The sequence below is a fragment of the Xiphias gladius genome, chromosome 2 (assembly GCF_016859285.1).
Source record: "Xiphias gladius isolate SHS-SW01 ecotype Sanya breed wild chromosome 2, ASM1685928v1, whole genome shotgun sequence".
Lineage (NCBI taxonomy): Eukaryota > Metazoa > Chordata > Actinopteri > Istiophoriformes > Xiphiidae > Xiphias > Xiphias gladius.
This window is the reverse complement of record NC_053401.1, coordinates 7,716,270-7,728,600: the sequence shown is the minus strand read 5'-3', so window position 1 is coordinate 7,728,600 and position 12,331 is coordinate 7,716,270.

Genomic DNA, 12,331 nt, shown 5'->3' with positions numbered 1-12,331 from the left:
TCACACAACTGGCTTTACCGGAGCCAGTGTGTATTGACTCCATGGCCTTCGTGTCTACTGTGCACACACTTTACTAACTCATCTCAGCCACTGTTGCATTCAAAGACATTGATTATTTCCTCCGCGGCCCGCCCATTTTTCTTTCTCTTTCTCTCTGTCTTTCTCGTTCTTGCCTTCACCCTTTCTGTCAGAATGTTTTGCCTTTTATTCTCTCATTCAAACTCTGTGAAAAGTGACACTTGGCGAGGGAGACGAGTAACTGTCCCTTTTGTACCCTTATCTACTCACTCCTTTTCAGGCAGCCGACGCCCGAGGTCTGATCCCAGCTGGGAGGGTGGTCGCGGGAACTGACCGGACACAGGGCAACTGGATTTCTCTGAGGGGTTGGAGGATGGGGTCAGATGAGGTGGGGAGGTAGTTACCCTGTTATATGAGTCCCAGACACACTCGCCTCGTTTGCCAGTAGCTCGCATTCCCTAGTGGAGCACCCCTCACTCTTGCACAGCCAGTATCCTAAATTAACAGTCTGGGGCTGCAGACAGTGGCAGCAAAAACACACAGACACGGTGTTCAAAGCCACCGACTGTACACACAAACGCACACTGCAGTCTAACGATACTTGGAAGTACCCTTCCACTGACAAGCGAGCCTGATGAAGCGCGTTGTTCGCACAGTTGCACTCGTGATTGAATAGTGTATGATTTTATAAAGAAAACTGACACAAGCTTCCCAGTGTGCGATGATTTACTGTCACTACACAAGTCCCGCCGCTGTCAACACCCGGGATGGCACTCCTGTAAAATGCTGTGCATGAAAGCAGCCCTACTTCGCTGATACACTTCCGCTGACTTCACACATTAACTAAGCCCTAGTCCTAACTTTAAGCCTCACCACACCATCTTTAACCCCTTATCCAGGACCAAACATGATCCCAATCTTAGACTAAAACCCAAAGATACATTCTGTGACTTTTCTGATTTTCAAGATGCAGCAAAGGTGATGGAGCATGTTGTTGTCACGTTTGTTATTTCACTTCAGTGATGTTAGAATGCAATGCCAATAGTATTGACTAGTGCTGCACGATATACCAATAGAAAGGTATTTCTATTCCCTGCAGTTAAAAACTGTGTTTTATTAGTATTGATACTTGACAGTACCGATAGAATGACAGTATCGGTAGAATGACAATATCTTAGGAAGAGCTGCTTTTCCTACGAGCTGAGGTGTGTCAGTATGCGACAGTAAGGCAGTCTGTGTGTGTGCAGCTCTCATTTGCACGTTGCAGCCTTCATGGTGGCAAAACAGGAGGCACGGCTGAAAATACAAATGCTCTTGCCAACTGTCCACGGCTTGGTGACAAAGCAGATGCCGAAAGTGAAATAATGGCATTATTTCGCATACATAGCCGAGAGTCCAGGCAAGCCCACGGACACCACTCACATCCTATACAGACCAAGGGAGCCAACACGTTCAACCTAACGAAGCATTTTGTCGACAGGTAGGCATGTCTGTCGGCGAGGTTCTTTGCTATGAATTCAGAGAGCAAATGGTTAAAAAAAAAAATTTTTTATAGATAACATAGTTATATCGTGCCCATGCCCTCAAAAATAAGTCTAACGAGTGTGATTTATTTTGTGACAAGCAGACTTTTTTCTCCATTTTGTTTGACAAGGCAGTTAAGGGCAATGAAAATTGTTTTATTTGGATTTCTCTTTTCAGATAACGTACCAATTTGGCAAACCGCTAAAAATCAGGCGTTCACAAGTGTGCAGACCAACAACACCTATTTCTTTTACTGGAAAACGCACTCAGTAGAGCGCAGACCTCCGCTGTAAATATAAAGTTAACTATCAAAGAAATCACATAAATCGAATACAGGGGGACTTCAGATTACTGCATACCACATAAAAGCATTAATAACACAGTAACCTTGATCTAATTTTAAAAAAAATCCAAGTATTAATGTTATAGATGTACTAATTCATTCTCAAAAACACACTTACATGTATGAAAAAAACAAAAGGGAAAACACATAACGGCACACTAACTACAATTCTGCTGAGCGTGAAATGGATAAACATATATGACATTAGCCGCTAGTGTGGCGAACTGAATCGTGTGTCCCTACTAACGTGACACACGATACCTTCCCTAGAACCCGTAGTCACTAGCACGGCTAAAAACATCACACTTTTCAGGTGTAAGTCCTTTATCATTAAGTATCCTGGAAAAATATCCACCCTCCTCACAGCAAAAGTTCAAACTGGTTCTCACAAGGATAGCAACAAAATACATCACGCATGTTGTACTACACATCAAACAACACATGCTCATCAAACAACAAGCACCATTGATTTGTGGACGTACGCACACATGCTGGCACACACACACACACACACACACACACACACACACACACACACACACACACACACACACACACGTCTGCAATTCACACACTCCCAATTCTATGTGGCATGGTAGAGAGGATCAATATGTCAACACAACAAAGCCAGGGTGGTGGCCTCCTCACGGCATGACAAGGTGGGAGATATTGAGTGCCTGGCCCCCGATCCCAGCGGTGGAGACAGACCCTCCCGGGAGGGGAGAGGGAACAGGAGGAGGGAGGTGGAGGGACGAGAGAGCTTGAAAAACGTGATGGCAAAAAGTACAGTGAGGGAGAGTAATGATGGGAAAAGAATGAGACAGGGAAGACAAAGGTCTTAGAGGCATAGTGTAAGAGGCCGAGGAGGGGAGGGGAAAGAGACAGCGGAGAGAAGAGGGAAAGGTAGATAAACAGTACTTAATGAGAAGAACATTGTGTGTGGGTGTGCTGAAGCTAAAGAAAGGGAATGAAAGAGAGAGACTATATGTGTGTGCATGCACTTGTGTGTATGTCAAGTGCATGTGCACCTTTCAAGCACAGTCGTAACATGCTCCTAAAGTTCATGCTGTTTGTGTTTAAGTGTGTGTAGGCCTGAACAGAATGCCATGTTGCCATGGTAATCTACTTCCAAATCAGTATTCAAATGCTGCGTTGTTTTTTTTTATGTTATCATTATACAATATATGCACTACCACAAAAATCCAAAATAGCCCGTGAAATAAGAAAATAGTGATCAAATACGACTCATTATACATCATCATTAATTATTATTAGTTATACTCAGACAAGGACATTTAATCTTAGTGATAGTTTTGTGCGTCGCCGCTCTCATCTAACATTACCAGCGCTGACACTGGAACAGTGACATGTTACCGTGTGACAGGCTTCCAAGTTACAGCTAGCAAGGTGTCAAAAAAGTCAAGCGACTGGAGCAAATTTGCCAATATGACCCCCCCAAAAAACGCTGAGTGCCAGATATGTCAAAGGAAACTGGCAAATCAAAAATCTACGACAAGTTTTGCAGATCGCCTGGCAACTGTTAAGCAAGAGCTTAGTCGTCTTGTAGAATCTCTTTTTTTTTTTTCTATCAATGCTGATGGCAGTGCGACCAGCATGCTACCAAAGTAATAAACTATAACGATTGGACGACTCTCATCATTCTTGCAGGTGCAAATTCCCATTCATTTCAAGTCGACATCACTGGAATGACAAGAGACAACGTATGTTGCCAGAGCAACAAAAAAAAAAAGCATCAAAAGGTCAGTAGTGTTACAGTCAAACAACTACGTACAAAATCATTACCACTGTGGCATTTTAGTACACAACAGCACTTAAACACAAACTAGTACAAACTAGGGATAGGTCATGATTTTCGAATTCTGAAAAATAGTCTATGCAACTATCATCTTGTCTTAAAAATTACCGGTGCCTGGTAGAGGCCAGGGGCTGGCGGTAATACATCTAAAAGCTGTTTGCCAACCGTCATTAACCGTCATTAGTGCAGCCACCAAAAAGTTCTGCGTGGAACTCCTTGGGAGGTGGGTAAATACCGAATAGTAGTTTTGCTTGACCATAGCAAAATCCCTGCTTTGCCCATCACAAGGCACTGTGGTGTTTCTCCTTGTTTAGCCGTTGCACATTATCCTCAGATTTCAGGAGTGATTGAGCCCTCAAAGGAGCTGGCTAACACATGAGCAACCATGATCAAGCATATGTTGTAGAATTTGTACATAAAGTGGTTTTTAGTTTGATTAAACGTGTGCATAAAAAGCGTGTGTGTTGTCACTGACGTGGGTAAATTAAGGCAAGAAATTTTTACCTATTAATATGTAAAACAACAGTGTGTACAACTATATAGTGTACATACTGCTGAGTGAGTGTCTCATTATCTGCTTGGTTTTATATTTATGGCTGGGAGAGTCTAACGATACCTTCATGTGCAAATGTCATGTATCTTTGTGATTCGAAAAAGTGCACTGCGGCTGCAGTGCGAATACATAACTGTGTTCTATTTGAATATCTACACAAGCTTGCGTCTGAGGGCTAAGGGGGCTCACTCCCCACTACAATACTGCATTGCGGAGGAATCCCCCGGAATCCCTCTTCTCTGTACCAAGCACAGACACATTAAAGACGTAACTGTTCTCTGTCCAACATCTTCTGTCTCCGGTTTTTCTCCCTCTCCATACTTCCGTGTGCGCCTGCTGTGAACAGACACATGGACATTTGGGTGCGCACGGGGAGAGTTCTGTGTGTGTCTCAATGAATCTTTCCATCAGCCTGCATGACCTTGCACTCACAAAAAGATGTTCTTAACTGAAGAACATGAGTGAGGAATTACAATGAATATAATCAGAGGCAGCATCTGCAGGGCTATAACAAAAAAAGTGTGAAAATATGTATGAATGTGTGCAACTCTCTGTACAATCTGGAAGCGTATGCATGTGTATCTGTACCGTGCACATGCGGCAGTGATTGTTTGTTTGCATTATTCTGTGCTCACATGTGTGTGTGTATCAGTGTGTACAGTATTTGTGTATGGTACAGTTTCGACGTACAAAGCTTTACACTATATGCTGCGTTGTGTATGCATACACTACTTGTATGTTTGCTCTGCTGAGTGTAAATATGTATGCGTGAGCTTGTTTGTGTGTACACGTCTGTGTGTGTTTATTGAATGCGGATGCCTTCAGATACTGATGGCCCAGCTCTGAGAAGAGAGAGAGAGAGAGAGAGAGTGAGTAAGGGAGGCAAGGATTAAAAGGAGCGAGTCCAATCCTCTGAAGCTGATGACTGTGTGTTTGTCAGAGTGAATTTATTTATCACAGATGCCAGGGAAATTAGCATTGAAATGATTCTGGTGACAGACTTGCCCTGGATATCTGCGTTGGCAGACACCCAAAATGTTTATGTTTACAGAACTTGAGGGGAGAGTAGAAAGGGACGGTGGCGTGAGAAAGAGCGAGGAGGAAGAAAGCATGGAGAGAGAGAGAGAGACAGAGAGACTCTGCAGTGTGGAGAGATAATAAGAGAGGTAAGATTAGGTAGAATAAAAAAGCCAGGGCAAGAAAATTGGAGGAAACACTGAAAAGAGATAAAATATGTAAGAAGACAGAGAAAAAGAGCGAGACTCTAGAGGACGAGCTCCGCTGTAGAAATAGTTGAATTGTGAGTCACGCTTGATAAGGACTTCAGCTGAAAAAGAGTGTGCGCCTCCTACGCAGAGGGAGTGAGAAAAGAAGAGCATACAAAACAGAATAACAAAAAATATATACTTCTCTGAAGAAATGCTTCTATGAGGAAAAACTGTAAGGGGAGTTCAAAAAAAAAAAATGTGAAAAAAAGTTTGGACTAGAGAAGCAAAGAAGCAGGGTTAATGCAGACGAAGATATCAAGACAAAAGCTTCTAAGAAGAAGAGAAAAGGGCACAAAGGAGTGGGAGAATGAGACAAAAAAGGTGTGGAAGAAGAGTCAGTGGTGCAGCTGAGGGCACAGACAGGTGTATAAAGTATATGCACCTTCTTCTTCCACGTGAATAATAGTTTAATCCCACCTCTCAGCTTTTTTTCATTATTAACCAGCATATCACAGTGTGCCTACCTCCTGAACTACTGCTGCACCCCTGGCTAAGGAAGAGGAATGAGAGACCGAGGGGAGAAATGCGAAAGAATAACAGTGTCGGAGGATGAAATGGACGAAGAAGAGAAGGGAGGCTAAAAAAAAAAAAAAAAAAAAGAGAGCACATTTACAAATGATTTTAGGAGTACGGAGAGACGGAAACGGTGTGTTGCCATGGTAATAGATACACTAGTGGCTAAGTCTGACTGTGTGCATATAAATTTGTGTGAACTAGAATTCCTGTAATTTATTATAAATAAATATATAAAATCAATTTGATCACTTATTGCACCTAAGCTTTTAATGTCCTTCCTCATGATCCCCACCTTTCAACCACATTAATGAGGCTTATTATGTGCGGAGCCATTCCAGCCGGCTTCCCATCAAGGCAGTCTAATTGCCTGAAAGAATGTGCGCTTTCACAGAAAATGAATCAAGTCAAAGTTTCTCTTAAGATTCGTAAGGCTTAACAGAATCTTTGGGTAGGATTCATTAATAAGAAATTGAATACCACTCTGCACATAATAACCGCATTGAACTGAATTGCCACGAGATCTGACTGTGACTAAACAGGAAAAGATTGCAAAACATTATTTATTATAGAGCTAGACTGTAAGCAAATCCATAGAGGATCTATGAAAACCTTATTAAATCATGCAATAAAGCTTCAAATTAACCACTTAGCCACTTCATTTGTGTTGATTATTTAAGAAATCAAAAGCTTCAGCTAATGCTGTTTTGGGCCAGGCAATCAAGCAAATAATTGTCTGCTGTGCACTGGCCAATATTATCATCCAAATGTGTACTAATAACATAATCACTCCACACTCTCATGCAGAATTACTCCAAACACAGACTAAAAAGTGAAGCAAAACCAAAAAAAAAAATTTAAAACTCGCACAATGCCACATTAAAAGTAGGACTTTTTTACAAATGAAATCAGCTACATTTTCCTTAGGTTGTGTTTAAATGAAATAAAACAGAAGTAGCAAAGTAAACAATCCTGGCATATAATCTTCTAATGCTGAGACGCTACAACATAAATCCCTCAAAGGCTCAGACGTATAATTTATCCTTCTGTTTACTTCTGATTTTGCAATTAAGCAGCATATTAAAAAGAAAAAACTTGCATCTTTTTTTTACATAAAAACACATGCATAAATAAAGTATTACAATAGATAAACAACTCAAGGGGCCGCCCTCCACACGTGCCTAGACTGCAGAGTCGACTGTAATTTTTTTCCTCGTCTCACACGGCGTAGAATAATGTGGATGCTGGAAAAGAGGTAAGAAGTTGCATTAGCACAGTTTAAATTGAACTGTGTACTCTTTTCCAATTTCTCTGTTTGTTATCTGTGTTTCATTATGGTAATCAACTACTGTCTTATGAGCTCAGGGCTGGATGCGTAGTGACTCTCTCCCTCTCTCACTGCAGTGACTGCAGCAATGCTTGGGTGTTGGGAAGAGAACAGGATGTTTCTGGGTCACCAGCTGCCAGCATTTTCTGCAAACACAGCACTGCTAGACCGCACCAGCTGTTTTCTCTCGCCATATCTACCCCTTCAAACTTCCTCTCATTCTCTCTCAGTGTCTTTTTTCTCCTTTTCTCGTTACGCGATTCTTTACGCTGTTTCCACATGCTTGCCTGCAGCTAGAGGAAAATTAACTGTCTCCTATCTTACTACGGCCCTTCTTCTGTGTGTAATTTCGTATGCATATTAATAAAAAAGAGATAAAAGAGACCTAGGCAAGTCCAGAATATTAGCACATATTGATCATTAGTGATGGAGAAAGAGAGAGAGAGAGAGAGAGAAGGACAAACAGAGGAGACGGAAGTACAGAAATTTTTTTATTTACTTTTGGCTATGGTGGAAGTTGGGAAGTGTTAATCATACAGCTTAGAGAAAGATGTTATTACTCTCCATCCTCCAGTTCATTTAATTACCAATCTATAACCTTGCAAATGAGGGGGTGATGGAAAAAGAGCATCAGAAAAAAAAAATAGCAAGGATAAAAAGAGGATGGAGAGAGGGGGAGAGAGCAAGAATGCAAATGGAACCAGGAAAAGAGTAATTGTACAAGAGTGATAATTCTAATCCTACTGCAGTTAAATATGCATAAATGGAATTTAATCCATGGGGCGGCAAATGTGTCGAGCCACATTGGTAGTCATTGTGAGTGCGTTTTAATGTATGTCCCATATTATGTTTGAGCCATTTAGCACTGCATGCTGCTGTTTGAAATGCTAATGCGCACAGTCTGTGTGTTGCTGTGTACGTGGGGCTATGTGGGCCTGCCTTTATTTTAAGTGTGGGCTCAAAGGCCTGCTCACGGGCCTACCAGTGGGTCCACAAGGGTGTTAAATTTTGCATGCTTTCGCTGTTTCATCACCCTCAAACACCTGCGTGCTCTTCTCTCTACAAGGGACATTCAAATGCATCGTGAGAGCGACTCTATCTTTACTCATGAATATGGATAACAATGTCTAAAAGCAGGTGTGAAGGGGAGGGAGCAGAGTTGAGTGGTGCAACAGGAGTTGACATTGTTGAGTAATTACAATTTAAATGCCTCCCCCATAACTGATGAATGTGCTTTGCCAGTTCTAGCAGGCCTGTGCTCCAAATATAATCTTGATCAATATGTTCTGGTCTCCGAGCTAATCTCGTCATAGTCCACACGTACAGTACTATTCAATCTTTGTGTTTTGGAGGTAATAGAACAAACACAGTCAAGTAAGAGGATTTTCACTTGGACGTCACATGTACCCCTAAAACACTGATATCTATTGAAGATGAGCGCACAAGCTTAAATTTAGACATCTACCAAACACTCTCATGCTCATGTGAAGACTCACGGAAGTCGGGCGCACCCATAGTTTAACGGCTTTACTGACACATACACTACAAACACATATACAGGATAAAGCCATACAAACTTAAGGGAACCATTTGCTGCTTTTGAACTGTACACAGACATACAGATACACACATGGAAAGAGGAGATAGTAACACTTAAGGCTACACTGGGGGGCAATTTGAATTTAAAAACAAGAGATCACCTACTTCAAGCAAAGATTATCATTTCACATATCCGCTTTGAACCGAGGATGGTAGAAAATGTTAAGCGCTCTGACAGCAGCCAATATGCCCTTGAACAAACTTCACACTATGCCACAGTTCAGTAAATCTACTGGGAACGGTTACGGCAAGCTACAGCTGCACCACCTTAACACTGCATGCCTCAGCTGTTCAATGAAGAAATGAAGAACTTTGGTCTTTAAAAAGTCAATATCTCCTGAACCTCAACCACGTCAAAAAAAAAAAAAAAAAAACTCTGATCCTGTGTGACCCTGAAGGTTTTCTTATCTAACTCAGACCTTATAATGGTATTTACAGCTCGGTTAGCAAGGGTGTACACTATGGCTATACACTCACGTGTTATTCAAAGTATCTATCTTGCTTCCAACCGAATCTTAAAAAGGTGGTATTTATCAAAATGTACGTCATAGAATTTCCACTGATTTACGATTGTACAGCTGCTCTTAGGAAGCTACAGTTCATTATCATTAATCACTTGTATGATTAAACTATAATCTGAAATCTAAGAGCAATGTAAAGACTCGAGGGAGAGGGAGAGAGAGAGCTGTACTCCTTATGGTACATAGTTCACTGCACCAATGCAATGGCATTCAGAGAAATGCACTGCCTTCTATGTTCAGTACAATAAAGTACACCGTGTACTGTAGCAAAGCTATAATGACAGAGGCGATGACAAGCACTACTTTGCAAAGGAATAAAGGCATCACAGGAATAAACCGGGATCTTCTGTAATAGCTACTGTAATGTTAAAGTACAAAAGACACCAAAAAGGACAGTACAAATCAATACATGCTATAACAGCGTGAGGACGGGAAGAAATAACACGAGCACAGAAATGAGGAGTAGGATTGAACATGAAAGGGGTCCCATGTAAGAGTAAGGATGAGGGAAGGTTGAAATTAGGGAAATACGTGGAGGATGAACTGTCAAAACCACATAATCTCTGTCACCATGAAATCCACACTTTTGCCAGCTCACTTTACCGTTTAATCAAAGTCTAGCCTGAGTGATTACATGGCCCTTTTTTCATGAAAGTGCCACTGTTTAAAAAAAGCTCCTAATACCGCGCTCTAGGAATCATTTCTAATTTATTCTCACCAGTCCTGATCTGCCAACCAAAGCTATTATAGGAAAGTCAGGATGATGTGCTGTCAGAAGCCAGAGAAATAGATGTCATCCACAGCAATAAGCCTGTAATAACTACTGTCAAATTATTGTCAGGGCCTAAGTAACTTTTCCCCTCATCTCCCCATTTGGCCCCTTGCGCCTCTTTCGCAGCTTGTAAAATGCTTATTATCATAATTGCATAACTACACATATAGCATTTGCGATGTTGAACTGAGGCAATATATGCCTCTTCTCATCATTAACATACAAGAAGATTACTGAAATCCAGTCATGCACAAAAATCATCCTCTCAAGTGGACATATTTTCAGTTAACAGTTGTGACTAAATACACCTACATACATGTGGTCCTGCACCATTCACACACACACACACACACACACACACGCAATCTGGATGTACTGTGGAGCAAGCAGTTAAATACAGTGCAACAGAGTTTTTTTGGCATGTACATTTGACTCCTTTCCTCAAGAGGATTCAGGTGTTTGTGTAAATGAGTAAGAGAAAATGAGTGAAAGAGGACAGGAGGAGGGAGGAGAGTGTGAAAGAGAAAGAGCACTGTAGTTAAAGTGACATTTTGGTGAGATGTGCACTTTCCAAAAGCCCTGTGGGGGTGCAAGGGGCATGCCCAGCCATCCCAGCCTACTCCACACAGTCACACCGTATCCTGATACTAAGCACAACGGGCAGGCCAGGCCACGTGCCCAAACACATTATACTCTCCCCTATCTAACACTCAAACAAAAACACATTAATTTTATCATACCTGACGTAAACACGATACCCTCTGATAATTTAACATGAAAATTTGCACGCGCGCACACACGCACACACCTTTATCTGCTGCACTGTGAGATTACGCAAATGTGTCCCTTTGTGCCCTATGGTAGCCCATCTGGGTACTCTCGAGTTTTGAGCTCAATTTGCTCCATATAGGCACCACCTAATGACGGCTTCACGTTAGCACAGCCAGCTCCCTGTGTTCTGCATGTGGCCCACAAAGTCTGGGTCCATGGTCCGGCACATGAATTCAGGTAGAAACACGGCTGGGTGACAGAGTATGAATGTCTGCAAAGTGATGCGATTGAACAGGACAGTGGTTTTATGGAGGGACTGAGTAAGAATATTGTATGTTTTGAACTATGACACTCTGTCATAGAATCATCTTGGGGGGATTTAGAGACGCTGAAAGGCTTTCATTCCCAATGATACACAGTAGGCTGCAGTATTGACTGAAAAACATCATCATTTGGTGCACACAATACACAACACACACATACCTAGACAGACATACTATTCAGACAGTTTGCTATCCCTGGGCGCTAAGGGGGCGGCAGTATGGGTTGACTCTTTCACACTCTGACACAACCACTAATGCTAGGATGTCAGTACACTGTTGGGGGAGCAGGCAAAAAAGAAGCTGGAAAGAGAGAGGGACAAAGAGAAAGAGATGGGGGGGGGGGGGGGCTAAGATGCCAACCAAAATTCAGATCTCCTGTGAGCACAGGCTGGGGTTAATGTTACAAGTGCGCTTCAGTGCCCTGCCAGCAGTGATAGTAAAACAAACTGCACACATAGCTTCTGACCTAAAAATGTCAGAAATTAATATTGAGAGAAAATACTTATCCCACGTTGTGGCTGGTACACACAGCAATTTGCTACACAAGCCAATATCGGAATAAAATGTTTACCCAGATTCACCTCAGGGTACTTCATGAACAGAGTAAGTGCCTGTTATCTGTCTTAAAGTGTGAAGCATGATTTAAGCTACTGTATGTCAGTGTCCAAAGCTCGTCTAACCATTGAGCTATGCTGACATTAATGTTGGAAACTGTGGCATTAGTGCCAGTCAAAGCACATTCTCATTTCTGCTGCTCATGCGGCACTTTTAACGCCCACAATGAACTTGATCATACAAGGAGGGCATCAGGTGAACGGTAAAACATGACAAGAAGCCCCAAGGTAGACTCATCCATCAAAACAATGTGATTTTTTTTTTTTTTAATAATAGAAGCCACGGGACCTGGTCTGAAGCCAGATGGATGTGCTGTGCTGTCAACAAGGGCTTTTATTATAAACCGATGAGACATACAGTCTAGCTCA